General features: G+C 47.4%; 3 non-coding genes across 3 annotated transcripts; 1 reads left to right on the top strand and 2 right to left on the bottom strand.

Annotated features, from left to right (window-relative positions):
• Positions 1–1,385: 1,385 nt before the first annotated feature.
• On the bottom strand, positions 1,386–1,457 carry TRNAC-GCA. The gene has a single exon. It is a non-coding gene; the product is annotated as a tRNA-Cys (tRNA).
• Positions 1,458–6,285: 4,828 nt separating this feature from the next.
• On the top strand, positions 6,286–6,367 carry TRNAF-AAA. The gene has a single exon. It is a non-coding gene; the product is annotated as a tRNA-Phe (tRNA).
• A 4,306-nt stretch (positions 6,368–10,673) lies between these two features.
• Positions 10,674–10,748, bottom strand: TRNAT-AGU. The gene has a single exon. It is a non-coding gene; the product is annotated as a tRNA-Thr (tRNA).
• Between the last annotated feature and the right edge of the window lie 14,023 nt (positions 10,749–24,771).

Here is a 24,771-nt window from a genome sequence, read left to right as displayed (position 1 = left end):
CAGCCCCTGCCTGAGGGGCGGAACCCCTGGACCTTCGGAGACTGATCACGGACTTAGGCCGCGTAGTGAGGCGGCCTGGCTCCCGGCCGCACCTGAGAGGGCCGAGCCCCCGCACTGGACTGTTACAGGGCACTACGCTTGAAATTGACTGCCAACTAGACATGGAGCCGTTGATCACTACCCGCTGAGCCCGACGATCTAGCCAGCTTTCTATCCATCTTACCGTCCATTCATCCAGCCCATACTTCTTTAACCTGCTGGCAAGAATACTGTGGGAGACCGTATCAAAAGCTTTGCTAAAGTCAAGGGATAGCACATCCACTGCTTTCCCCTCATCCACAGAGCCAGTTATCTCCTCATAGAAGGCAATTAGGTTAGTCAGGCATGACTTGCCCTTGGTGAATCCATGCTGACTGTTCCTGATCACTTTCCTCTCCTCTAAGTGCTTCAGAATTGATTCCTTGAGGACCTGCTCCATGATTTTTCCAGGGACTGAGGTGAGGCTGACTGACCTGTAGTTCCCCGAATCCTCCTTCTTCCCTTTTTTAAAGATGGGCATTACAGTAGCCTTTTTCTAGTCATCCAGGACCTCCCCCGTTCGCCATGAGTTTTCAAAGATAATGGCCAATGGCTCTGCAATCACATCCACCAACTCCTTTTGCACCCTCGGATGCAGTGCATCTGGCCCTATGGACATGTGCTTGTCTCCAGTTTTTCTAAATAGTCCCGAACCACTTCTTTCTCCACAGAGGGCTGGTCACCTTCTCCCCATACTGTGCTGCCCAGTGCAGCAGTCTGGGAGCTGACCTTGTTTGTGAAGACAGAGGCAAAAAAAAAGCATTGAGTACATTAGCTTTTTCCACATCCTCTGTCCACTAAGTTACCTCCCTCATTCAGTAAGGGGCCCACACTTTCCTTGACTTCCTTCATGTTGCTAACATACCTGAAGAAACCCTTTTTGTTACTCTTAACATCTCTTGCTAGATGCAACTCCAAGTGTGATTTGGCCTTCCTGATTTCACTCCTGCATGCCTGAGCAATATTTTTATACTTCTCCCTGGTCATTTGTCCAATCTTCCACTTCTTGTAAGCTTCTTTTTGAGTTTAAGATCAGCAAGGATTTCACTGTTTAGCCAAGCTTGTCGCCTGCCATATTTACTATTCTTTCTACACATCGGGATGTTTTTTTCCTGCAACCTCAATAAGGATTCTTTAATCCTTTAGAGGATTGGAACTGATTTCAGTGAAGGCACATGTTTGCTAGGTGTTTATGCGTTTGCACAGGAAAACATTGAGTGTTTCCATTCATTTCAGGGATCCCTATTCAGTGGAACTCCTGAACATAATGGAAATGCCCTTACTTTTGTTGAAGGAAGAGGTTTGGAAGGGGGCACTTGGATTTGAACCAAGGACCACTTGAACTGCAGTCAAACACTGTACCACTGAGCTATACCCCCATGACTACTGTGTAGATAAGTCAGAGATCTTAAAGATTTTGAAGGACAAGCCCTGCCTCAGAGATCTCCTGTTCTGTTCCCAGACCACAGTGCTTTTAAATATGGGGTTTGATTAAACTTATAGATCCATGTAAACACCACAGCTTGCACACCCACCCACATAGCTTCCCCCAGTGACATAGCTACCACCTCTCGGGGAGATGGATTAACTACACGGATGGGACAGCTCTCTCCCCTCCGCTTAGAGCATCTTCATTATTTATGAATAGGTAGGAAATAACCTCCTGAATGGACAGTAACCAATTTATCAAATATTGCTGGGTCTGCATTCACTATGGGTACCTGGTCGTATTGGCTGGGTCAGTAGGAGCATTGCCGGCAGATCCAGGGAAGTGATTATTCCTTTCTATTTGGCACTGGTGAGGCCACATCTGGAGCATTGCATCCAGCTTTCGCCCCCCACTACAGAAACAAGTTGGAGAGAGTCTAGGGGAGGGCAACAAAAATGATTAGGGGGCAGGGGACTTACGAGGGGAGGCTGAGGGCAGGACCACCCAGAGGGGGGGCAGGGGGGGGCAATTTGCCCCAGGCCCTGCAGGGCCCCCATGAGAATACAGGATTCTAGAGTATTGCAACTTTTTTTTATGGAAGGGGCCCCCAAAATTGTTTTGCCCCAGGCCCCCTGAATCCTCTGGGCGGCCCTGCCCACTCCACCCCCTTGACTCATTCTCCTCCCTCTGAGGCCCCACCTGTGCTCCGCCCTCACTCCCATTGGCCACTTCCCAGCCCCGCTCTTCCACTGTGGCTGGGGCCTGCTGGTCCACCTGTCGCTCACTCCTCTCCTCCCTGAAGGCCTCCTTGTTCTCTCCACGCCCTACCCCAAGGCCTGCCTGCTGCCCCCACCTCTCTGCCCCCACCTCTCTGCCCCTCCCCTGAGACCCTCCCTGCCCACCGCCCCATCTCTCTGCCCCTCCCCGAGACCCGCCCTGCCCACCGCCCCTACCTCTCTGCCCCCTCCCCTGAGACCCGCCCTGCCCACCACCCCCACCTCTCTGCCCCTCCCCGAGACCCGCCCCGCCCACCGCCCCCACCTCTCTGCCCCTCCCCTGAGACCCGCCCCACCCACCGCCCCATCTCTCTGCCCCTCCCCTGAGACCCGCCCTGCCCACCGCCCCCACCTCTCTGCCCCTCCCCTGAGACCCGCCCTGCCCACCGCCCCCACCTCTCTGCCCCTCCCCTGAGACCCGCCCAGCCCAAACCTCTCTGCCCCCTCCCCTGAGACCTGCCCTGCCCACCCCCCCACCTCTCTGCCCCTCCCCTGACACCCGCCCTGCCCACCGCCCCCACCTCTCTCCCCCGCCCCTGACACCCGCCCTGCCCACTGCCCACCTCTCTGCCCCTCCCCTGACACCCGCCCTGCCCACCGCCCCCACCTCTCTGCCCCTCCCCTGAGACCTTCCCTGCCCACCGCCCCCACCTCTCTGCCCCCTCCCCTAAGACCAGCCCTGCCCACCACTTGCACCTCTCTGCCTCTCCCGAGACCCACCCTGCCCAGCGCTCACACCTGTCTACCTCCTCCCCTGACCTGCCCTGTCCACCGCCCCCACCTCTCTGCCCCTCCCCTGAGACCCGCCCTGTCCACCTCTTTCCTCGGTCGTCTGTTGTTATTCCTTGAAACATCAAGGATGGAATTAAAAGCTGAGTTTACTCCAGGGTGAGGAAAGAAAGGAGCCACCAACCCCCTGACAAATCTCAGTGCCCCAGAGAAAACCTGCCCCCTGTTATTGTGATCACTGATGTGCTGGGGATATGGCAGGAAAGGGACTGTCTGAATCAGGGGTCTGCAACCCGCGGCTCCGGAGCCACATGCGGCTCTTCAGCCTCCTTGTTGTGGCTCCCTTCAGCCTTGACAAAAGAAAAAAAAAAGAAAAAAAGAATAACGGTTATTTATTAATTTAATTTTTATTTATATATTTTATTTTTGTTTATTTTGTTGCACAGTTATCTTGGAGTTCGAGGTGATACTTTAACATCGAATTTTTAAAAAGTTTTTATAATTTGTCAATTAAAATATGCGTCACATCCACGTCTATAGCCCTCGCCTTTACCTGCAGGCGGCTTCTTGAGTGTGCGACCCCCGCGGTGAATACATCCCAAAAAAGAAAAATCTCAGAAGAAAATAGAGAGTTTAATTCTGCATGGACAGATTCCTTTGCCTTCACTGCCAATGACACTGGCTTACCTGTGTGCTTGATATGTGGCGAGAAATTAGCAAACAACAAAAAATGTAACGTTGAAAGACATTTTCAAAACAAGCACTCAGCATTTTCTGAAAAGTACCCAACTGAAGATGGGTGAAAGAGAGCGATTTCGGAACTACTACGGAAAGTTGAGCAGAGCAAACATACTTTCAAGAAGTGGATCAACTCTCCAAACTCAACTACAGCTGCTAGTTTTGTGGCAGCTCATGAGATCGTAAGGAGGGGGAAGCCGTTCACAGACGGAGAATACATGAAAGAATCGTTCATAAAAATATCAGAGCATCTATTCTCCGAATTCAAAAACAAACAGGAAATTATTCAGAAAATTAAAGAAATGCCTCTCTCTGCAAAGACCGTCAAGGACAGGACCATTAAAATGGCAACAAACATCACCAGTAAGCAAATTGATGACATCAATTCAGCTCAAGCCTATTCAATTGCCTGTGATGAGTCAAGTGATGTAAACGATATTGAGCAGACAGCACTGTTATGCAGATATGTGAACTCTGATGGGCCGCAGGAAGAACTGATTGAACTCATACCGCTAAAGGGCCAAACGCGGGGACAGGACATTTGTGAGGCTGTTTTGAGTTGTCAAAAAGCCAAAGGAATAAACACCACTCACCTGGTGTCAGTGTCTACTGATGGTGCACCCAGTATGAGAGGAGCACAGAAGGGCTTTGTGAATTTACTTCAAAAGTCGCTGGATCGAGAGCTGATGACGTTTCACTGCATCTTGCACCAAGAAGCACTGTGCGCTCAAACATTCCCCCTGAATGTGTGGAAGTGATGAACCTCGTTATTAAGATAGTGAACAAAATAATTGCAAACGGGTTAAACCACCGACAGTTTTGTTCATGGTTAGATGAAGTCGAGAGCGCATATTTGGATCTCCTGCTGCACAACAGAGTTCGGTGGCTGTCAAGGGGAGACGTGCTGAAACGCTTCGCTGCTTGTCTGGAACATGTGAAAACCTTCTTAGAAAGCAAAGGCCTCAGCTATCCCAAACTGGGAGACCTCGATTGGCTGGAAAAGTTTTATTTCATGGTGGATATGACAAGTCACTTAAACACGCTGAATAAAAATCTCCAGGGAAAGGGAAGCACGTCCCTGCAGTTGCTGGAGGATGTTCTGGCATTTGAGCGCAAGATGACAGTGTTTGCCAGAGATGTACAGAGAGGTACGCTCTCTCACTTCCCCTCCCTGAGAGAGTTCAAAGAAGAGAACAATCACATAAATTGTGATTATTTACACCGTGCAATTATGGCAATGCAAGCTGCATTTGGAGAAAGATTCAGCGAGTTCAGAAAGGAAAAAAACACTCTGTCCTTCCCTGTCACACCGCTGGACATCGACCCATCCCTGCTGAACATATCCGCATTCACAGGGATAAGTCAGCCCGATCTTGAAATTGAACTGGCCAACATAGCGGATAAAGACTTATGGGTGTCCAAGTTCAAAAGCCTGACAGCGGATCTTGAAGAAGTCACCCATCAGAAGGCCACTCTCGCTAAAGAGCACAAATGGAATGATATTGAAAACCTCCCCAAACCCGACAAACTTGTTTTTGAAACATGGAGTGCCATTCCCGACACGTATATGAACATGAAAAAGTATGCATTTGGAGTCCTGTCCATCTTTGGCTCAACATACTTATGCGAGCAAGTTTTCTCGAGCATGAACTTCATAAAGTCCAAATATCGCTCCCGCCTCACAAATGAGAGCCTACAGTCCTGTGTGAAGATCAAAGTCACATCTTACAGCCCCAACATAGGGAAGATCAGCATCGAGCTTCAGAAACAGAAGTCACATTAAACAGGTGAGAACACTAGCATTTAATAGGCTATTATTATTCAGAAAAAAACATTTATTTCAGACCCGGAGCTGATGTAGTTTTTTATTGTATGTTCAGGTGCTTCGGTTGATTGCTGGCCGAGAAAGAAACCTGAAGAGGATGAGAGCACACTGAAATGGACTTGTCAAAAAACGTTCCTAATTTTATGTTTACTTTTTTAAAACTGCTAAGCTGCAAATACATGTTTTTTTATATTAAAGTGGGCTACGTTTTATTTTAATTTTACACAAATACGGGAAGGACTCAAAAAGGCCTGCATAGTTCAGTGTTTAATTTATTTCAAAGTAGGCCTACACATGCACACTGCACTTCTGTTTGTTGTATTCTGTTGTTGTAACAGGTAAAATTAAAAAAAGATTAAAGCTTTTAAAAGTTTATAAGCAGTGTTATGTTTTGCGGCTCCAGACTATTTTTCTTTAGTGGAAGAGGGGGCAAAATGGCTCATTTGATAGTAAAGGTTGCCGACCCCTGGTCTGAATGATCAAGGCAGGAAATGGACAACAATCTACAACAACGTCATTACCACAAACACACTCTCCTCATGCTCCAGCCAGAAGGGAAATGAGCAGGAATTCTTGCAGTTCAGCCATGGACACACTTACACAAGGGCACAGCAGTGTGTGTGCTGGGGGAGCTGGTCTGAGGAAACAACTGGAATTGATCACTCAGTGAGAACAGAACTAGAGTGCAGTGAGAGACACAGCTCAACCATGTAGTTGTGGCTGAGTGGTTAAGGCAGTGGACTAAAAATCCATTGGGGTCTCCCTGTGCAGGTTTGAATCCTGCTAACTACAGAGAAAGTTGTGGTTCTTTAGTTTCAAGAGAGCTGGGTCTTGTCTCACTCTCAAGCTGTGTCTACACTATTGGGTAACACTTTAAATGTTTTAATTAAACAGCTGCTGCATGTCCACACTATGCCCCTTGTGTCACCAGAGCACATCCACGCTAGAATCTTGGATGGCCACAGAGAGCAGTGCACTGTGGGTAGCTGTGCAACTGGCTGCAGGGTGTTTTGGGAAGGGTTTGCAATGCCTCATGGGCTGGTACAGCATCCCATGATGCAGGTTTCTCTATCCCACCATTCCATGGGCATCTTACTAGATTGCCAGCTGCTTTTCAACTGCAGTGTGCGTGGCGGGGTAGAGACTGTGTGTGTGGCGAGAGGGAGTGTGTCGGCACACTGTCTCTATGTTCAGACAGCTGCTGCAAGCAACCAGGCCTGAGGCAGGGGGAGGGGGCAGCCCCAACATCAGCCCCCACTTCCCTCACTGGCTCAGCTCAGCACAGCAGCCTCTGTCACACGCACACACACACACCACTGCTGCTGCTGAGCTCTGTGTCAGGGGTGCTGGAACAGGGGGTTTAGAGGGCCGTGGCCCCACCACTCTTAACTGGCTGTTAGGACAAATGATGGAGGGGGGAAAAGGGGAGTCTTGGGGTGGGGAGAGGCGTTCTGTGGTTGTGGCCTCGGGGGGAGAGGTGGTGTGAGTGTGGGTCCTTGGGGAAGGGTTTTCATGGGAGTGCCACAGTTCAGACAATAGTGACCCCCCCACTGTAAGGAAGCTCCCGCCGCCCCTGCTCTGTGTTGGTAGCGCGGGAGAGAGCAGCGTTCCAGGGCAGTGATTTGCTCCCCGGGGCTCCGCCAGGGGGGCTTGAGAGGCTGCAGGGAGCCCTGGGCCCTTTAAATCACCAGCCTGGGGAAGCCAGGCTGGGCTGGCACAGCGTACCCGCTCTTGCCAGTACCCCATACCGGAATGTACCAGCTTACGTTCACTTCTGGAAGGTCCTCACGTGGATCAATAACTGGTTAAAAGCCAGGAAACAAAGGGTAGGAATAAATGGACAGTTTTCAGGATGCAAACAGGTAACTAGTGGTGTCTGTACTGGGACTAGTCAACATCTTCATAAACGATCTGCTGAACAGCGAGGTGACAAAATGTGCGGATGATCCAAAACTACAGAGGATAGTTAAGTCCAAAGCAGACTGTGAGGAGCTAAAAAGAGATTTCACAAAACTAGGTGAAAGGGCAACAAAATGGCAGATGAAATTCAATGTTGATTAATGCAAAGTGATGCACATTGGCAAACATAATCCCAACTCTACATATAAAATGATGGGATGTAAAATAGCTGTTCCAACTCAAGTGAGCGATTTTGTAGTCACTGTGGCTAGTTCTCTGCAAACATCCACTCAATGTGCAGTGGCAGGCAAAAAGCGAACAAAATGTTGGGAATCATTAAGAAAGGGATAGAGAATAAGAGAGAAAATCTTATTGCCACTGTATAAATCCATGGTACGCCCATATCTTGAATACTGCATGCAGATATGGTCGCTCCATCTTAAAAAAGATGTATTGGAACTGGAAAAGGTTCAGAAACAGGTATGGAGTGTCTGCCATATGAGGAGAGAATAATAAGACTGGGACTTTTCAGCTTGGAGAAAAGCTAAGGGGAGATATGCTAGAGGTCTATAAAATCATGACTGGTGTGGGGAAAGTAAATAAGGAGTGTTACTTATTCCTTCTGATAACACAAGAACTAGGGGTCACCAAATGAAATTAATAGGCAGCCCGTTTAAAACAAACAAAAGGAAGTATTTTTTCACACAACGCACAGTCAACCTGCGGAACTCCTTGCCAGAGGAGGTTGTGAAGGCCAAGACTATAACAGGGTTCAAAAAAAGAGCTAAATCAATTCATGGAGGACATGCTCTGAGCCAGGATGGGCAGGGATGGTGTCCCTAGTCTCTGTTTGCCAGGAGCTGGGAATAAGTGACATGGGATGGGTCACTTGGTGATTCCCTGTTCAGTTCATTCGCTCTGGGGCACCTGGCTTTGGCTGCTATGGAAAGACAGGATACTGGGCGAGATGGACCCAGTCTGACCCAGTCTGGCCGTTCGTACGTCCTTATGTCCTTATGCTCCTTTCATACAGATGCCTGGGATTCTGCCTCACAATGTGTCCCTGAGGTCTCAGCCAAAATGCCCAGACAGGCAAACACTCTGGGCTCCTGAAGCCTCTGCCCCCCACCGAGTGCCTATGGCTCATCCCTGACCCTTGATGCTGCTCCTTGCTGTAGACTGTGAAAGGAGCGGAGGCAGCACAGGAGCCTTCGGGGGATGCAGATCTGAGGCTTTGGGAGAGACACATTGTCTGAGACATCAGAGCGCTGCAAACCCTGCAGCCACCCCCTCAATCCGGGGCCTGTTCCAGCCCTGAGTATGGGCTACCGCGATCCCTCCCTCAGAGCAGGGCGCCCACAGATTACAGCCTGGAAATAGGCATGTGAGACTAACTCCTGTTCTCCCTGACAGGGCCTCCCCTAGACCAAGTGCCTCTCCCAGGCAAGACGTGTCTTCGGTGCCCCCCCGCCCATATGTTAAAATTTTGAATATGTTATTTTTCATTGCATTTGTAGCTCAGCTCATGATTTTGACGCACAATTTCGATGCATGATTTTCTCTATCATATACGATGATAAATTTGCAGGCTAGGTTCTGTAAACCTGTATTTATTCATGCCATATATAAGCAAATAAAACAAATGCATTTTCTTTAAGCATATAGAAACTTTTTAATTTTGACAGTAACTGAAATGTACTAACATCTAGCAATGGAACTGTCACTAGCACAGGATGGGCCGGTATTAAATAGTGTTACAGTAGGAGACAGCATTAGGATGTTAACCCCAGGCCTTTAGTTGAAAGGTCGCTTCTCTCGCCTTTCCCCCATGAACTGAAGCGCAGCATTAAAGAGACCCAAAGATTGGCCAATCGCATGTCCAAGTGCTAAAATAGCAAGCGATGTCGGTCTCTCATTGGCCATCAGCGACTGAAGATGTGGTTTAATGAGCCGGAGCTTCAAGGCGAAGGTGGCTCTGTCCACTGCCTTCCGTTGCGCTGCTGGGTCCCAAGTCCCTGGTGGCCAATATGTGACGCTGGGAGAAGAGAGTGGGGTGGCAAGTGGCGGCAGGACTTTTGCCACCAGGGTCTAGCTGCCCAACTTCCTCCTGGTACTGCTGGCCCCTCGTCGCCTTCAGGTAACCCAGGAACTAAGGCAGGAATAGGGTGAGGAAGCAAGTAAAGCCGAGCAAGGAAGGCAAAAGTGAATCTTGTCTTCATGGGCCGCTCGCAATGACGTCCTTTTTCTGTGCCACAGCTGACAACAACATCCCAGACAGAAAAGCAGGAGGCCAAAAAGAAACCGAGCAGCTGCTGAAGTAGTTCAGTTGGGAGCGTGCTAGACTAACAGGCTCTTCTATCCCCCTGTGGGACACAGGGCTCAGGGGTCCCACTGTTCAGGTTGCATCCCATAGATCCCATCACAGACTTTCAACAACCACAGCAGATGTTCACTGAAACAGTGAGAGAGATGGCAAAATAGTGATCTCCAGGGCCCGCAGACATCAAACTATCAGGAATTCTGCGCACAGAGAGGACCCTGCAAGTGGAAAATGCCTTTGGAAAAGACCCTTCTGTCCCCAGCTGTGGTCGTACAGTGCTTAGTGCTCTGCGTTGTGGCCTCAAGAGCCATGGATGCAAGTTGAGTTACGGTGACCTTTTCCTTGTCTCCACATTTCTTAGGTGCCTCCTTCCAACACTTGTCAGAAAAAACGACCGGTTTCTTTTGGAAGCATTTGCATTGCAAGGCAGAGGCAGTCCTCTCTGTTTCCTCAAAAGATTGACCAAAAGGTGGGAGGAGTGGGCACATTTGGCAAGGCACCACTGGGTGCTGCATCTCTAACCTCCACTTTACCTGGCAGGTGTCTCTGGAACTTTTCTCCCAGCGGCTCCATTTTTCATCAGTGACAATCAAAAGGAAGATGACATGACATCTGTGTGCAGACATCCCCAGCGAATCACAAGGACGTGTGGCGCAGGCTCTCGTGTTGCAGCAATTGCAGTTGAAGCAACCACCATGCTAATGCCAGTCACAGCAGCCTTTTCATCAACTCCAGGCTTGTGATTTGATTCTTTCCAATGCTTCTCTCCAAAGAAGCCTTTTCCTTAGCAAGCAATTACTTGGATACCAAGGGAGGTCTCTTCTGTTTCCCGGAAAGACACAGGAAAATGTGAGCAGAGGAGATGAAAGCCATAGAACAAGGCACCACTGGGAGTTGAACCCAGGATCTCCTGTTTACTAAACAGGTGCTTTAAGCCAGCTAAGCCATGGTGCCTGCCTCAAGAAAGTATTTGCCACTGTTCCATTTGATGGTCCAGGACAACACCTGCAAATTCCAAACTACAGACATTCCCCATTTCCCTCAAGACTTGCAAGGAAGAACTGGCAGGCCAAGCCAGGATCTCCTGGTTACTAGGAAGACACTTCAACCAGCTCTTCCCAAAGATCATTATCCAGAGACCTTTAAACAGCCACTGCAGATGTTCACCAACAAAGCGATGCCAAAATGGAGTTCGCCACTGCCTGCAGCCATCAAGCTACCAGGAGTTCTGTGCACAGAGAGGCCCCTGCTGGTGGGAAAAGGCTTTGGTAGAGACTCTTCTGACACCACCCGTTCTCATATAGTGTTTAGCGCTCTGTGTTGTGGCTTCAGCATCCACGGATGCCAGTTCAATTGGGGGACATTTTTCCTGTCTCCACATTTGTCTAATGGCTCCTTTCAACACTTGTCACCAAAAAGACCTGTTTCTTTTGCAAGTGATGTACAGCTAGGCAAAGGCAGTCTTCTCCATTTTCTCAAAAGATCACCAAGCTGTGGAGAGAGGAGACACATTCAGCCAAGCTGGATGCTGAATCTCCTCTTTCTTCAGCAGGTGTCTGTGAAGGACACAAATCTCCACTGTGTAGAGGTCAACAATAGGAGTTTATTACACACAGTGCTGGTGGAGTGGGCTTATTAGGCTCAGAGACACTGTTAATTAATTAATTACAATAGAATATATAGATTTTCCATGGGTGGGGGAAAGTGACGGCGTAGGCAGTTCCAAACCCTGGGACAGGTTTTGCAGCAAGACAAGATAGCACAGTAGCCAATGGTTAACAGGTTACATAATGTCTCCACCCATGGTCTCAAGTTAGCAAGTTAACATTTCATTAATACTTTGATAAAATGTTAGTAGTATAAAATATATAGGTTGAATTCTGATTTGGGATCCATAGGAATGGAGCAACTCCTTTGATTGTCCAACAGGTACATTCCTAGGGGTTAAAGCAAAGAAAGAGTGAAAGTCTATGGCAATAAAGATTGTTTTCTGTGTGTCTTAAGGCAGGCATTGGTCCCTTGGAAGGGAGGTGGAAGGATGCCATATCTTATACTGACGTGCCAACTTTTCATAAACTCAAGGTTGGATCTGTGGGAAGAAGGTCTCCCTAGAGAAGAAACAAACACAATAGGAATAGGGATTCTTTCTTCAGTCTGCAATTCTGAATAAGACACAATCATTTAGTTCTTAGCTCCAACACCTGGCAATTTGCTCACCAGGCCTACCTTAGCAGGCAAGGCTTTCTGTTTACCCAGCTTTCTCTTAGCTGGTCACTATTTGCTAGGCCTCTGGTCCCTTGACCATAGTCTGGACTTTGGGTCTGGAAAAGAACTGGCACAATCCATAGACCAGGTTGTTATATAAAATGCACATGGATTTGAACCCTTCACATACAGTAATGGCAAAGTTCTTGGTTCAGGCTTGTAACAGTGATGGAATAAACTGCAGGTTCAAATCAAGTCTCTGGAGTACATCCACAGCTGGGATGGGTCATTCAGTCATTTGTACAGAGCTTCAGCATGTAGCAAAGTCCCTCCAGAGGTATGAAGCAGGACTGAAGACAAGATGGAGACGAGGCAAAAGCCTTTTATAGTCTCTTGCCATGTGGTCTTTGCTTTCTTTGTCCCAAAGACACTCTATCCAGCACGCAACATAGAAAAACCTTAGAGTTCTGTCCATAGGCAGGTCCCTGCACACCTTGCTGAGCCACAAGGCATATCTGCCTTCTCTCAATGGGTCAGTTGTATAGCTGATGGTCCTTAATGGGCCATCAAGCAGGCTAGGCAGAGCTGACACCAATTTGTCTGGCTGGGGTGTTCCCCAGAAGCATAGCACAAGTTTGAAATACAGGCAGCATAGAGCCAATATTCATAATGTCAACTACAAAAATGATACATATCTAGAGATAGCATAATTATAATCAGCCAATCATCACCTCTCCATAGACCCTTTATGTGACCACCTTTATACAATATTGGCTGCAAATATAGAACAGTGGTGGCAACGGTGATCTATACAGTTACAGATTATGTCAATAACGTCACAGGAGGTGACATGGTATCAGTGAGACTGATACTGGAATACTGCCTCCAGTTTTGGTGTCCTCATTTGAAAAAGATGGTGTGAAATTGGAGTTGAGGCAGCAAAGAGCCACCAAATGTTCTGAGGGCTGGAGAAAAATGCCTTCTAGTGAGCTATTGAAAGAGCTCAACCTGTTTAGCTTCTCAAAAGAAGATTGAAAGGTGACTTCATTGAAACGTTGAAGTGCCTTAATGGAGAGAAAAGATTGGCTATTAAAGGGCTCTTTAATGTAGCAGAGAAAGGCATTAAAAAACCCAATGGCTGGAAGGTGAAAAGAGACAAATTCATATTACAATTAAGGCACAAATATTCAACAGTGAGGATCATTTACCACAGGAACAAGCTACCAAGGAAATTGGTGCATTCTCCATCTCGTGACGTCATTTCATGAAGACTAGATGCCTTTCTGGAATGTGTTTACCCCCAAAGTAGCTCTTGTGTCATACAGGAGGCCTGTGATATGCAGGGGTCAGATTAGATGCTCTAATGGTCTCTTCTGGCCATAAAGTCAACTAATTTCTGAAAAACTAAGTGTAGCATTGGGAGCAGCATCTGATGTTTTACTGTCTAGCTGGCTTGCTTCCTAGAATGAGCGCTCCTTGAGTGGGGTGATCCACAGGGAGTAGCTCAAACCTCCAAAGTGCCTGGGCAGGGGCAGGACATTAGCCCAGCAAGGGAGGGGTGTGGCAGTGACATCACAAAGGCCTTTTGCAGGGGCTCAGACTATTGGTCAAAGGTGGTGGGGAGGTGGTGACCTCACAGAGAGATGCTGACATCAGCCAGGCAGGACAGGGGCGAGGGGCCAGGGAAACCTCAGAGACCCCTGTGGCTTTGCTTCAGCAAGTCTCCTTCTCCAGGTCTCTCTTTGAGGACTGAGAGTATTCGGGTTCACGGACGTGAGCGCCAGGAGGAACCTCTTTTGAGTTTTCTCCTTCCTTTTAGTGATTTTACTAGAAAACAGATGTCCCTGTTTAGAGGGTTAGAGCCTCCTCGATGTTTGAAACTGTTCGGTCTGATCATTCTGGTGACAGTTGAATTCATGGAAAGCATGATCTTAAGGAGGCAGAATTTTATTCCACACCTGGGATTTTGTCCCTTAGAATCACTGGGGACATTAGGGTTTGTCCTTTTTGTTTCAACTTTTCCTCCATCCATCCCTCCTTTCTCTTCCTCTCTTGCTTCTTTTGTCCTTTCTCCTGTTCCCCTCCCAACACCAGGAGGGGTGTGTGTGTGTGTGTGTGTGTGTGTGTGTGTGTGTGTGTGTGTGTGTTGCGGGGGAGTGCTCGGCAGCTCTCACTGTGGGAGGTCCACCCAAAACTGTGGAGCTGCAGTAGTGCTGGGGCAGTGATCCCCGCCAGTGACCTGGGCCATCCTTTTAGCTCTCTGGTGAGACCCCTCAGCCTCCCCTCCTCAGTCTCTACCCTGATTGTCTGAGCAGGGCGTTAATGACAGGGAGGAGACTCAAGGCCTTTTTGTTCTCTTTTAAGACCAAGTAAATAAGCCATAACCACTTATATGTTTGATGGATTTTGCTGCTTCTCTGCATTAATTGTCTCTGAGCAGTTCATGATTCTCTCTAACATTGCAGTTCTCCTAAAATACTGGCTGAATAATTACTGTGCATACTTGTTCCTCTGGAGCTCATCTGAGAGCACTTTCTTGAGGTCATTCAATGTATGAAATTCAAGATCTGATGGTTAATATGAAAATCAGGGCTCTGGGGTCCTATTCCCAATTCTGCCATTGACTGGCTGTGTGACCTAAGACAAGTCAGTTCTCCTTTCTCAGCCTGAGCGTCTCCCTCTTTCAAGTAGGGATAATAATGATCCGCTCCTACCTACCACAACACACTCACTCTTCCCCAACACACACACTGTCTCTCCCCACACACAAACAGTCTCCACACTGCAGCTGAAAAGCAGCTGGAAATGTAGTAGGATGACCCTGGAACAATGGGATAGAGAAACCTGCATCACTGAAAGTGCAGCCACAAAGACACCACACACCAGCTTCCCCTAGCTGGCAAGAATCAAACCTCCACAGAAAGATCCCTATGGTATCGTAGGCCAGCTTCCTAAAGCCTCACCCTCAACCACTTAACACTGGGGCCTGTCTACACTCTGGTTCTGTTCTCACTGAAGGATCATTTCCAATTGTTCGCTCAGACCAGCTTGCCCAGCACCCTCACTGCTGTGCAGCTCTGTATGTGTGGCCATGGCTGAACAGCAAGAATTCCTGCCCATTTCCGTTCTGGCTGGAGCATGGTTTGTGGTTAATGATGTTGCTGTAGATTGTTTGCTTCCTGCCTTGGCAATTCAGACAGTCCCTTTTCCCAGCATATCTCCAGCACATCAGTCCCTGGCTGAGTCTCCTGGGCAGTGGAAAACATCCCTTGTTTGGTGCTGCCAAGGGGATCGTGCAGAGCTGAGATGTCTCTCGGCTTGGATCAAAGGGGAATGTTGGATGGAATTTATCACACAACCCTCCCTGCTCCGCAGAGCCCCATGGGGAGAATGTAGAGAAGGGGGAGTCATTCCTCCCCTGCACTCCCAGAAGAGTTGCTAGGACTCCTTCCTGCCAGCTACTCACCCCTGGCTTCATCCTTAGCTCCTAGGATCTTTCTGCTCCAAAGGCTCCATAGTCCTGGGGTGGGGAGGGTGTCACTGCACAGTCTGAAACACAAGGGAGGTTTCTGGAATTGAAGGAAGGAGCAGAAAATGGAGAGGAAAGAAACAGAGAGAAAACGCCTCGTCTCTCTCCCCTCCCCCCCCCCATCAAGAAATGTTACCAAGGACCAGCGTTAGGGGAAACGGTGCCCTGGGCAAAACTTGTACTTTGGCAAAGTTCTTGGTTCAGGTTGTAGCAGTGATGGAATAAACTGCAGGTTCAAATCAAGTCTCTGGAGTACATCCACAACTGGGATGGGCCATTCAGTCCTTTGTACAGAGCTTCAGTTTGTAGTCAAGTCCCTCCAGAGGTATGAAGCAGGACTGAAGACCAGATGGAGATGAGGCATCAGTCTTTTATAGTCTCTTGCCATGTGGTCTTTGCTTTCTTTGTCCCAAGGACACTCTATCCAGCACGCGACATAGAAAAACCTTAGAGTTCTGTCCATAGGCAGGTCCCTGCACACCTTGCTGAGCCACAAGGCATATCTGCCTTCTCTCAATGGGTCAGTTGTATAGCTGATGGTCCTTAATGGGCCATCAAGCAGGCTAGGCAGAGCTGACACCAATTTGTCTGGCTGGGGTGTTCCCCAGAAGCATAGCACAAGTTTGAAATACAGGCAGCATAGAGCCAATATTCATAATGTCAACTACAAAAATGATACATATCTAGAGATAGCATAATTATAATCAGCCAATCATCACCTCTCCATAGACCCTTTATGTGACCACCTTTATACAATATTGGCTGCAAATATAGAACAGTGGTGGCAACGGTGATCTATACAGTTACAGATTATGTCAATAACGTCACAGGAGGTGACATGGTATCAGTGAGACTGATACTGGAATACTGCCTCCAGTTTTGGTGTCCTCATTTGAAAAAGATGGTGTGAAATTGGAGTTGAGGCAGCAAAGAGCCACCAAATGTTCTGAGGGCTGGAGAAAAATGCCTTCTAGTGAGCTATTGAAAGAGCTCAACCTGTTTAGCTTCTCAAAAGAAGATTGAAAGGTGACTTCATTGAAACGTTGAAGTGCCTTAATGGAGAGAAAAGATTGGCTATTAAAGGGCTCTTTAATGTAGCAGAGAAAGGCATTAAAAAACCCAATGGCTGGAAGGTGAAAAGAGACAAATTCATATTACAATTAAGGCACAAATATTCAACAGTGAGGATCATTTACCACAGGAACAAGCTACCAAGGAAATTGGTGCATTCTCCATCTCGTGACGTCATTTCATGAAGACTAGATGCCTTTCTGGAATGTGTTTACCCCCAAAGTAGCTCTTGTGTCATACAGGAGGCCTGTGATATGCAGGGGTCAGATTAGATGCTCTAATGGTCTCTTCTGGCCATAAAGTCAACTAATTTCTGAAAAACTAAGTGTAGCATTGGGAGCAGCATCTGATGTTTTACTGTCTAGCTGGCTTGCTTCCTAGAATGAGCGCTCCTTGAGTGGGGTGATCCACAGGGAGTAGCTCAAACCTCCAAAGTGCCTGGGCAGGGGCAGGACATTAGCCCAGCAAGGGAGGGGTGTGGCAGTGACATCACAAAGGCCTTTTGCAGGGGCTCAGACTATTGGTCCAAGGTGGTGGGGAGGTGGGGACCTCACAGAGAGATGCTGACATCAGCCAGGCAGGACAGGGGCAAGGGGCCAGGGAAACCTCAGAGACCCCTGTGGCTTTGCTTCAGCAAGTCTCCTTCTCCAGGTCTCTCTTTGAGGACTGAGAGTATTCGGGTTCATGGACGTGAGCGCCAGGAGGAACCTCTTTTGAGTTTTCTCCTTCCTTTTAGTGATTTTACTAGAAAACAGATGTCCCTGTTTAGAGGGTTAGAGCCTCCTCGACGTTTGAAACTGTTCGGTCTGATCATTCTGGTGACAGTTGAATTCATGGAAAGCATGATCTTAAGGAGGCAGAATTTTATTCCACACCTGGGATTTTGTCCCTTAGAATCACTGGGGACATTAGGGTTTGTCCTTTTGTTTCAACTTTTCCTCCATCCATCCCTTCCTCCTTTCTCTTCCTCTCTTGCTTCTTTTGTCCTTTCTCCTGTTCCCCTCCCAACACCAGGAGGTGTGTGTGTGTGTGTGTGTGTGTGTGTGTGTGTGTGTGTGTGTGTGTGTGTGTGTGTGTGTGTGTGTTGCGGGGGAGTGCTCGGCAGCTCTCACTGTGGGAGGTCCACCCAAAACTGTGGAGCTGCAGTAGTGCTGGGGCAGTGATCCCCGCCAGTGACCTGGGCCATCCTTTTAGCTCTCTGGTGAGACCCCTCAGCCTCCCCTCCTCAGTCTCTACCCTGATTGTCTGAGCAGGGCGTTAATGACAGGGAGGAGACTCAAGGCCTTTTTGTTCTCTTTTAAGACCAAGTAAATAAGCCATAACCACTTATATGTTTGATGGATTTTGCTGCTTCTCTGCATTAATTGTCTCTGAGCAGTTCATGATTCTCTCTAACATTGCAGTTCTCCTAAAATACTGGCTGAATAATTACTGTGCATACTTGTTCCTCTGGAGCTCATCTGAGAGCACTTTATTGAGGTCATTCAATGTATGAAATTCAAGATCTGATGGTTAATATGAAAATCAGGGCTCTGGGGTCCTATTCCCAATTCTGCCATTGACTGGCTGTGTGACCTAAGACAAGTCAGTTCTCCTTTCTCAGCCTGAGCGTCTCCCTCTTTCAAGTAGGGATAATAATGATCCGCTCCTACCTACCACAACACACTCACTCTTCCCCAACACACACACTGTCTCTCCCCACACACAAACAGTCTCCACACTGCAGCTGAAAAGCAGCTGGAAATGTAGTAGGATGACCCTGGAAAAATGGGATAGAGAAACCTGCATCACTGAAAGTGCAGCCACAAAGACACCACACACCAGCTTCCCCTAGCTGGCAAGAATCAAACCTCCACAGAAAGATCCCTATGGTATCGTAGGCCAGCTTCCTAAAGCCTCACCCTCAACCACTTAACACTGGGGCCTGTCTACACTCTGGTTCTGTTCTCACTGAAGGATCATTTCCAATTGTTCGCTCAGACCAGCTTGCCCAGCACCCTCTCTGCTGTGCAGCTCTGTATGTGTGGCCATGGCTGAACAGCAAGAATTCCTGCCCATTTCCGTTCTGGCTGGAGCATGGTTTGTGGTTAATGATGTTGCTGTAGATTGTTTGCTTCCTGCCTTGGCAATTCAGACAGTCCCTTTTCCCAACATATCTCCAGCACATCAGTCCCTGGCTGAGTCTCCTGGGCAGTGGAAAACATCCCTTGTTTGGTGCTGCCAAGGGGATCGTGCAGAGCTGAGATGTCTCTCGGCTTGGATCAAAGGGGAATGTTGGATGGAATTTATCACACAACCCTCCCTGCTCCGCAGAGCCCCATGGGGAGAATGTAGAGAAGGGGGAGTCATTCCTCCCCTGCACTCCCAGAAGAGTTGCTAGGACTCCTTCCTGCCAGCTACTCACCCCTGGCTTCATCCTTAGCTCCTAGGATCTTTCTGCTCCAAAGGCTCCATAGTCCTGGGGTGGGGAGGGTGTCACTGCACAGTCTGAAACACAAGGGAGGTTTCTGGAATTGAAGGAAGGAGCAGAAAATGGAGAGGAAAGAAACAGAGAGAAAACGCCTCGTCTCTCTCCCCTCCCCCCCCATCAAGAAATGTTACCAAGGACCAGCGTTAGGGGAAACGGTGCCCTGGGCAAAACTTGTACTTTGGCAAAGTTCTTGGTTCAGGCTTGTAGCAGTGATGGAATAAACTGCAGGTTCAAATCAAGTCTCTGGAGTACATCCACAACTGGGATGGGCCATTCAGTCCTTTGTACAGAGCTTCAGTTTGTAGCCAAGTCCCTCCAGAGGTATGAAGGAGGACTGAAGACCAGATGGAGATGAGACATCAGTCTTTTATAGTCTCTTGCCATGTGGTCTTTGCTTTCTTTGTCCCAAGGACACTCTATCCAGCACGCAACATAGAAAAACCTTAGAGTTCTGTCCATAGGCAGGTCCCTGCACACCTTGCTGAGCCACAAGGCATATCTGCCTTCTCTCAATGGGTCAGTTGTATAGCTGATGGTCCTTAATGTGCCATCAAGCAGGCTAGGCAGAGCTGACACCAATTTGTCTGGCTGGGGTGTTCCCCAGAAGCATAGCACAAGTTTGAAATACAGGCAGCATAGAGCCAATATTCATAATGTCAACTACAAAAATGATACATATCTAGAGATAGCATAATTATAATCAGCCAATCATCACCTCTCCATAGACCCTTTATGTGACCACCTTTATACAATATTGGCTGCAAATATAGAACAGTGGTGGCAACGGTGATCTATACAGTTACAGATTATGTCAATAACGTCACAGGAGGTGACATGGTATCAGTGAGACTGATACTGGAATACTGCCTCCAGTTTTGGTGTCCTCATTTGAAAAAGATGGTGTGAAATTGGAGTTGAGGCAGCAAAGAGCCACCAAATGTTCTGAGGGCTGGAGAAAAATGCCTTCTAGTGAGCTATTGAAAGAGCTCAACCTGTTTAGCATCTCAAAAGAAGATTGAAAGGTGACTTCATTGAAAAGTTGAAGTGCCTTAATGGAGAGAAAAGATTGGCTATTAAAGGGCTCTTTAATGTAGCAGAGAAAGGCATTAAAAAACCCAATGGCTGGAAGGTGAAAAGAGACAAATTCATATTACAATTAAGGCACAAATATTCAACAGTGAGGATCATTTACCACAGGAACAAGCTACCAAGGAAACTGGTGCATTCTCCATCTCGTGACGTCATTTCATGAAGACTAGATGCCTTTCTGGAATGTGTTTACCCCCAAAGTAGCTCTTGTGTCATACAGGAGGCCTGTGATATGCAGGGGTCAGATTAGATGCTCTAATGGTCTCTTCTGGCCATAAAGTCAACTAATTTCTGAAAAACTAAGTGTAGCATTGGGAGCAGCATCTGATGTTTTACTGTCTAGCTGGCTTGCTTCCTAGAATGAGCGCTCCTTGAGTGGGGTGATCCACAGGGAGTAGCTCAAACCTCCAAAGTGCCTGGGCAGGGGCAGGACATTAGCCCAGCAAGGGAGGGGTGTGGCAGTGACATCACAAAGGCCTTTTGCAGGGGCTCAGACTATTGGTCCAAGGTGGTGGGGAGGTGGTGACCTCACAGAGAGATGCTGACATCAGCCAGGCAGGACAGGGGCGAGGGGCCAGGGAAACCTCAGAGACCCCTGTGGCTTTGCTTCAGCAAGTCTCCTTCTCCAGGTCTCTCTTTGAGGACTGAGAGTATTCGGGTTCACGGACGTGAGCGCCAGGAGGAACCTCTTTTGAGTTTTCTCCTTCCTTTTAGTGATTTTACTAGAAAACAGATGTCCCTGTTTAGAAGGTAAGAGCCTCCTCGACGTTTGAAACTGTTCGGTCTGATCATTCTGGTGACAGTTGAATTCATGGAAAGCATGATCTTAAGGAGGCAGAATTTTATTCCACACCTGGGATTTTGTCCCTTAGAATCACTGAGGACATTAGGGTTTGTCCTTTTTGTTTCACCTTTTCCTTCGTCCCCCCCTCCTTTCTCATCGTGTCTTGCTTCGTTTGTCCTTTCTCCTGTTCCCCTCCCAACACCAGGAGGGGTGTGTGTGTGTGTGTGTGTGTGTGTGTGTGTGTGTGTGTGTGTGTGTGTGTGTGTGTGTGTTGCGGGGGAGTGCTCGGCAGCTCTCACTGTGGGAGGTCCACCCAAAACTGTGGAGCTGCAGTAGTGCTGGGGCAGTGATCCCCGCCAGTGACCTGGGCCATCCTTTGAGCTCTCTGGTGAGACCCCTCAGCCTCCCCTCCTCAGTCTCTACCCTGATTGGCTGAGCAGGGGGTTATTGACAGGTAGGAGACTCAGGTCCTTGTTGTTCTCTTTTAAGACCAAGTAAATAAGTCATAACCAGTTATATGTTTGACAAATTTTGCTGCTTCTCTGCAGTAGTGGTCTCTGAGCAGTTCATGATTCTCTCTAACATTGCAGTTCTGCTAAAACACTGGCTGAATAATTACTGTGCACACTTGTGCTCATCTGAGAGCACTTTATTGAGGTCATTCAATGTATGAAATTCAAGATCCGATGGTTAATTTGAAAATCAGGGCTCTGGGGGTCCTATTCCCAATTCAGCCATTGACTGGCTTTGTGACCTAAGACAAGTCAATTCTCCTTTCTCAGCCTGAGCGTCTCCCTCTTTCAAGTAGGGATAATAATGATCCGCTCCTACCTACCTCAACACACTCACTCTTCCCCAACACACACACACACTGTCTCTCCACACACACAAACAGTCTCCACACTGCAGCTGAAAAGCAGCTGGCAATCTAGTAGGATGACCCCGGAACAATGGGATAGAGAAACCTGCATCACTGAAAGTGCAGCCACAAAGACACCACACACCAGCTTCCCCTAGCTGGCAAGAATCAAACCTCCACAGAAAGATCCCTATGGTATCGTAGGCCAGCTTCCTAAGGCCTCAGCCTCAACCACTTAACACAGGGGCCTTTCTACACTCTGGTTCTGTTCTAACGGAAGGATCATTTCCAATTGTTCGCTCAGACCAGCTTGCCCAGCACCCTCACTGCTGTGCATCTCTGTATATGTGGCCATGGCTGAACAGCAAGAATTCCTGCCCATTTCCCTTCTGGCTGGAGCATGGTTAGAGTGAGTTTGTGGTTAATGATGTTGCTGTAGATTGTTGGTTTCCTGCCTTGGCAATTCACACAGTTCCTTTTCCCAACATATCTCCAGCACATCAGTCCCTGGCTGGGTCTCCTGGGCAGTGGAAAACATAAGAACATAAGAAAGGCCGTACCGGGTCAGACCAAAGGTCCATCTAGCCCAGTATCTGTCTACCGACAGTGGCCAATGCCAGGTGCCCCAGAGGGAGTGAACCAATGATCAAGTGATCTTCCTCCTGCCATCCATCTCCATCCTCTGACAAACAGAGGCTAGGGACACCATTCTTACCCATCCTGGCTAATAGCCATTTATGGACTTAGTCACCATGAATTTATCCAGTTCCCTTTTAAACATTGTTATAGTCCTAGCCTTCACAACCTCCTCAGGTAAGGAGTTCCACAAGTTGACTGTGCGCTGCATGAAGAAGAACTTCCTTTTATTTGTTTTAAACCTGCTGCCTATTAATTTCATTTGGTGACCTCTAGTTCTTGTATTATGGGAATAAGTAAATAACTTTTCCTTATCCACTTTCTCAATGTCACTCATGACTTTATATACCTCTGTCATATCCCCCCTTAGTCTCCTCTTTTCCAAGCTGAAGAGTCCTAGCCTCTTTAATCTTTCCTCATATGGGACCCTCTCTAAACCCCTAATCATATTAGTTGCCCTTTTTTGAACCTTTTCTAGTGCTAGAATATCTTTTTTGAGGTGAGGAGACCACATCTGTACACAGTATTCGAGATGTGGGCATACCATGGATTTATATAAGGGTAATACTATATTCTCCGTCTTGTTCTCTATCCCCTTTTTAACGATTCCTAACATCCTGTTTGCTTTTTTGATCGCCTCTGCACACTGCGTGGACATCTTCAGAGAACTATCCACAATGACTCCAAGATCTTTTTCCTGACTCGTTGTGGCTAAATTAGCCCCCATCATATTGTATGTATATTTGGGGTTATTTTTCCCAATGTGCATTACTTTACATTTATCCACATTAAATTTCATTTGCCATTTTGTTGCCCAATCACTTAGTTTTGTGAGAGCTATTTGAAGTTCTTCACAATCTGCTTTGGTCTTAACTATCTTGAGTAGTTTAGTATCATCTGTAAACTTTGACACCTCACTGTTTACCCCTTTCTCCAGATCATTTATGAATAAATTGAATAGGATTGGTCCTAGGACTGACCCTTGGGGAACACCACTAGTTACCCCTCTCCATTCTGAGAATTTACCATTAATTCCTACCCTTTGTTCCCTGTCTTTTAACCAGTTCTCAATCCATGAAAGGACCTTCCCTTTTATCCCATAACAACTTAATTTACGTAAGAGCCTTTGGTGAGGGACCTTGTCAAAGGCTTTCTGGAAATCCAAGTACACTATGTCCACCGGATCCCCCTTGTCCACATGTTTGTTGACCCCTTCAAAGAACTCTAATAGATTAGTAAGACACGATTTCCCTTTACAGAAACCATGTTGACTACTGCTCAATAATTTTTGTTTTTCTATGTGTCTGACAATTTTATTCTTAACTATTGTTTCAACTAATTTGCCCCGTACCGACGTTAGACTTACCGGTCTGTAATTGCCGGGATCACCTCTAGAGACCTTTTTAAATATTGGCGTTACATTAGCTAACTTCCAATCATTGTGTACCGAAGCCGATTTAAAGGACAGGTTACAAACCTTAGTTAATAGTTCCGCAACTTCACATTTGAGTTCTTTCAGAACTCTTGGGTGAATGCCATCTGGTCCCGGTGACTTGTTAATGTTGAGTTTATCAATTAATTCCAAAACCTCCTCTAGTGACACTTCAGTCTGTGACAGTTCCTCAGATTTGTCACCTACAAAAGGCAGCTCAGGTTTGGGAATCTCCCTAACATCCTCAGCCGTGAAGACTGAAGCAAAGTATTCATTTAGTTTCTCCACAATGACTTTATCGTCTTTAAGCGCTCCTTTTGTATTTTGATCGTCAAGGGGCCCCACTGGTTGTTTAGCAGGCTTCCTGCTTCTGATGTACTTAAAAAACATTTTGTTATTACCTTTGGAGTTTTTGGCTAGCCGTTCTTCAAACTCCTCTTTGGCTTTTCTTATTACACTCTTGCACTTAAGTTGGCAGTGTTTATGCTCCTTTCTATTTGCCTCACTAGGATTTGACTTCCACTTTTTAAAGGAAGTCTTTTTATCTCTCACTGCTTCTTTTACATGGTTGTTAAGCCACGGTGGCTCTTTTTTAGCTCTTTTACTGTGTTTCTTAATTTGGGCTATACATTGAAGTTGGGCCTCTATTATGGTGTCTTTGAAAAGGGCCCATGCAACTTGCAGGGATTTCATTTTAGTCACTCTACCTTTTAACTTTTGTTTAACTTTTCTTTAACTAACCATCTGCTTCCTCACCATGGGGAACAGGGGCAGAAAATGCTTTTTAAAAAGCCTTTTTGAAAAGTAAAAAGTAAAACAAGCCAAGCAACCCCCTCCCTTGCTTTGTGCTGGGTGCCCAGCTGTGGGCTTGTGTGTGTGTGTGTGGGGGGGGGGGGGCTGGT

This window comes from Mauremys mutica, chromosome 6 (genome assembly GCF_020497125.1).
Source record: "Mauremys mutica isolate MM-2020 ecotype Southern chromosome 6, ASM2049712v1, whole genome shotgun sequence".
NCBI classification, from domain to species: domain Eukaryota; kingdom Metazoa; phylum Chordata; order Testudines; family Geoemydidae; genus Mauremys; species Mauremys mutica.
Note: the sequence above shows the minus strand (reverse complement) of the source record. Positions and strands in the feature narration are given on the sequence as shown.